The sequence below is a fragment of the Pseudophryne corroboree genome, chromosome 2 (assembly GCF_028390025.1).
Source record: "Pseudophryne corroboree isolate aPseCor3 chromosome 2, aPseCor3.hap2, whole genome shotgun sequence".
Taxonomy (NCBI): domain Eukaryota; kingdom Metazoa; phylum Chordata; class Amphibia; order Anura; family Myobatrachidae; genus Pseudophryne; species Pseudophryne corroboree.
The window spans coordinates 1054845098-1054850195 of NC_086445.1; positions in this window are offsets into that span (position 1 = coordinate 1054845098).

The following is a 5098-nucleotide window of genomic DNA, read 5'->3' on the forward strand; positions in this document are numbered from 1 at the left end:
ATTGTGATATTGTCAATGACTAATTAACTGGTTAAGCTGATGCATGTATAAGTAGAGTGTTGTATATTTTAGATAATTTTCTTTTAAAAGTTGTACTGTTGATTTATATTACTGTCTGACAATGGGCTCTAGTCAGAGTAAAGAACTGCATATCCCCCGCCCCTCCCTGGTGAGACATGCAAGATGTATGTTGCCCGTAACTCTACCTCAGAGTATTATTTAGTTAACCCATGGGTGGATAATTTAGCGGGATGGACAGAGAAAGCAGGACAGGACCCATTCCTACGGGAAGGCAGTAATTACCTTTTCTATATGGAGATTTAAGAAAAAATGTCAGTTCCCAACAGCACAGAAGCGAGGCTGCAGAGAGATCCCTCTCGCCTCCCCCCTTTGCATTCCAATGTATCCTGCGCTCAGAGACACAAATCTCTTGGCAGCAGTAACCCTTTCACACTAGATGGGATTGCCTCCAGCTCCACTGCTGGAGGGTGCGTCCACTAGCTCTATCCCTAGCACCAATAACCCAGAGTTTAGATAATAGTAAAACACTGTCCCAAGCCCACTATTACCCTCGATGGCTGTATATCTTATTTGCGCAAAGCTTGCAAAGGACGCAGCTATACACATATGAAGGAAGTCTTTAAAGCCTGTGCTTTTTGCCTGTCGCTGTAGCTTGTAAACAGAAACCTTCATAGTCTGTTACTGCGTTTTGGAAAAGGTTTAAGGACTGCTGGACAGATGACGCTGGCTTACCTTTGCTTAACTCAGAAAGCTTACTCATTTCCCCACCAGACAGAGCCAACCCCGCAGTCAGGGAAGATTCCAAAGACCTCGCGCACTGACGGGGCCCGGAGGAGGGCATCCCAGCCTTTATTCAACTCTCCCGTCATAGTAAAGATTCACCTCTGCTGCCACTTATTATAAATGGAAGTAAAATTCCCTTTTTAGTGGACAGCGGTGCAACAACCAGTGTTTTGTGTTCTGACTTATGCAGTATCCCCTCTCACCAGAAAAGATAGAAGGTCTCCGCCCCGTGATACAGCAATTCTTACAACAGGGTATTCTCAGACATATTGTATCACCATACTGTACTCCTGTGAACCCTGTTGCCAAAGCTGATGGCAGTATAAGATTTGTACAGAATCTCAGAGCGATCAATCAGCCAATTGTCCCGATTGCACCAATTGTTCCAGATGTAAACTCACTCATTTCTGCAATCCCTGCAGATGCTGCGTTCTCTGTAATTGATTTGAAGAATGCCTTTTTTTTTTTTTTTTTTTCAGCATACCTGTAGATTCACAGACACAATTACTTTTGCCTTTTCTTTTGAGGGTAAACAACTTACCTGGTGCAGATTATTGACGCACCTGTTGTCTCCAGGCCACATTGAGGCCCTGGCAACCTCACCATGGTTCAGTCCTGCTACAGTATGCAGATGATCTGCTGCTCTGTAGTAAAACTGAGGAGGCCTGCCGAGAGGATGGTGTTTCATTACTAAACTGGCTTTGTGAATGTGGACACAAGGTGTCCAAAATAAAAATGCAATGGTGTAAAAAGCATGTTGATTACTTGGGTTTTGTGCTCACTCAGGGAGAGAGGAAAGTCAGTCCACAACGCATACAGTCTGTATTGGGCCTGGTCACCCCAACTACCCAGAGGGAACTACTGTCCTTCCTGGGTATGGTAAATTACTGCAGACAGTGGATATCTGATTGCTCTTATTATGATAACATTTTGAGACAAGCCACACTGAAGGACAAACCTAAAACTGTACAATGGTCACAAGAAATGTTAACTGCATATGAAAGTTTAAAATGTATGTTGATAAAAAGTCCGGCACTTGGCCTCCCCAGTTATGTGCTACCTTTCCATCTATATGCAAGGGACAATTGTAAAACCATGGCGGGGGTGCTCACACAGTTTCATGGAGGGAAGTTGCGCCCCGTGGCATTTTTTTTCAAAGTCATGCCAGTGTCTGTGCAAGGTATGCCTGCCTGCCTCAGGGCTTTGGCAGCCTGTGCAATGGTTGCAGAAATGGCCACTACCCTCACTTTAGGCCACATCACAGTACTCCACACCACACATGATGTCCTGGCAATACTTAAAGGCTTACACACAGCACATGTCAGCACAACGCCTTAGTGGATATGAAGTACTCCTTTTGAGTAACCCCACCCTTACCATTAAATACACTGCTAGTTCTTCTGGCCCTGCACCCATTCTCAATGCCCTTTTAGGCTTGAAAGGTCCCGAGGATGAACCACCCGACCTACATGACTGTGCTGCTTCCATTGAAGCTGAAACTTCTCCCAGACTTGACATGTCTCCCGTTCCCATACCAGGCGCAGACGTAGTTTTTGTTGACGGCTCATGTAGTAGGCCCAATGACAATACATACCAGGCTGGCTATGCCATTGTCACCCTCCCTGATACTGTGTTGGAAACCCTACCAATACCTTATCAGTCCGCGCAAGCTGCAGAACTCGTTGCACTCACTAGAGCATGTCCCTCCCTTGACAACGTCCATCTGCTCACTCAACTTCAAGCTGCTGCGACTAATGCTGATCTCTCCGACTGGACTTACCCAATTCTGCAGAAAAAATCCTAAATCAGGATTAATCTGCAAAGAGGGGAAACCCTGTATACCCCAGTCCAGTGCCCCTTTGCTCGTTGCCCAGTGCCGTGGTGTTGGTCACCGTGGTGAAGCCACAACACTCCTCCTACTAACCAATGATTTTTATGTTACTAATGCCAAATCACTTGTGGACCAGTATGTTAGCAGATGCATCACTTGCCTCAGGAACAACCCTAATAAAGCTAAACACCAGCATCTTGAATACCCCACAGAAAACTCTAGGATACTCACCCTTTGAAATACTAATGGGTAGACCCTTTTCCTACACCCTGGGCTAAGAAACCACTAGTAATACAGGAAGGAGATCTAGAACTCATCAGAGAAGAGTATGTCAGGTCCCTGATAACAAAACTGAATGAAATTGAACATGAGGTTGTTTGTAAAAACCCTTTGAATCCACAGGAACCTACACACCCCTTTAAAGTCGGAGACAGAGTCGTGGTGAAGGTGCTCCCCAGGAACAAGAGCCCAGGAGACTTCACCTATGGTCCAGAGACAGAGGTCGTAGCAGTTACCCGAACAGCAGTCCTGACAGAGGAAAGTCCTGCCTGGATCCATGCATCCCGAGTAAAAAAGGTTCCTAGACCAGACCTAGAGAGGGAAGCAAGTGATTCCAGTGAGGTACGAACCGGGGCAGACAGCCCTGACCTCCCACCTAGCGAAGAAAGAAGAACAGAAGAAGATGAGGAACCTGTCCCCTATCTTTATCCTGGGGACTACCTTGATAGCCCTACTGGCCCTCACTCACCACACAATATGTGAGGTTGATATTACACACACTAATGGGATCCCCACCTTGTGGTATAATTCCTCTAACACACACGTAGCCACATATATCCTTGACTATTTTATGTTATATACAACAAAGAAGGAAATCAGGAATGTCTGAGACAGTATATATTTGTGTTACTGACGAATGATACTATAGTGCAAGACAAAGGTTTTATTTATGGGATATGTATAAAAAACCCAAAATACCAGCCTAAAATTGCTCCCCAAAACAAACCTTTAAAGCCCCATATTGCCACTTCTAAAGATATGGTGGCTATTACTAACCCTACCTTTGAAGACACCCTAGCTATTGAAACTGGTTTCTCTGACATTAATTTTTGGTTGGAATGGATGAAGTATAGTGCTAACAAACACAATAAAAGCAACTGTTATGTCTGTGGCAAATCTAGGCCCCACCTAGGTACAGTGCCCCTTAATATACCCCTAGAACAGGAAAATTGTTTTTTCAGCCTTTTTAATGATCACCGATGACCCCACTCCTCCCTCTAATACTCCTGCTAATCGAAAGAAAAGAGCACTCCCAGGAGGTAGCTTTGACCCCCACGTATACATTGATGCTATAGGGGTCCCAAGAGGTGTTCCAAATGAGTTCAAAGCTAGAGATGAGGTGGCTGCGGGTTTTGAGTCATTATTTCCTATAGTAACTGTAAATAAAAACGTAGCCTGGATTAATTATATATATTATAATCAACAAAGATTTGTTAATGATACCAAAGATGCTCTTAAAGGTATAGCTGAACAGCTAGAAGCCACTTCCCAAATGACATTCCAAAATAGAATGGCCCTTGACATGATCCTAGCAGAAAAAGGCGGTACATGTGTTTACATTAGTAAGGTGGAAGGCTGTTGTACATATATTCCTGACAACACTGGTCCCAATGGTAAGGTTACTTTAGCCATAAACGAGTTAGAAACCTTATCCATAGAACTTAAGAAAAATTCAGGTATTGATAACCCATGGAGCCAATATTTTGGATGGTTTGATAATTGGAAACAGGCTCTTGTGCAAATAAGCATATTCATACTTGTAACTTTAATTCTTGTAGGCATTATAGTTTATTGTGTAATCCCCTGTGGAAAGAAACTTACCTCCAAAGGCATTGATAAGGCCCTGATGTACTATGATATAACCACCAGTCCTGTCACCTCCTCTGATAGTAAGGGACCCGACGATTATGTCCAATATCTCAAGAACTGGAGGAACAAGAAAGGAGCCTCACTCAAGAATCATGTCATATAATAATCATGATTCTAAGAGGGGATTGAAGGGTTAGCTCTTCTGTCTTTGTAAATATTACTTTTTATATGATCAATTTCCTTATAATAAGTATAGTGTAAAAGTGAATATTTCTACCTCCCTAATGAAGGGTTAAACATGCTATATGAATTGTTATGTGTTTGAATAGACACGTACGCACTCTCTACAAGATGCCTTTGTCTGTTCATATAATATAAGGCTTGTGTGTGTCTTATCTTCAAGGACAATTACATACCAGATCAAAACTGTTACTTCTGTGTGTTACTAAAATATCCTGCATGTAATGTCGTATGCTACTTCTATTTATCCAATCATATGCTTGCACATATTGTATACACCCATGTTTCTTTTCTATATAGTACTCTGTAATTTATTAAATAAACAGTGTGAATTTTTACTGCTTGTGTTGTGCA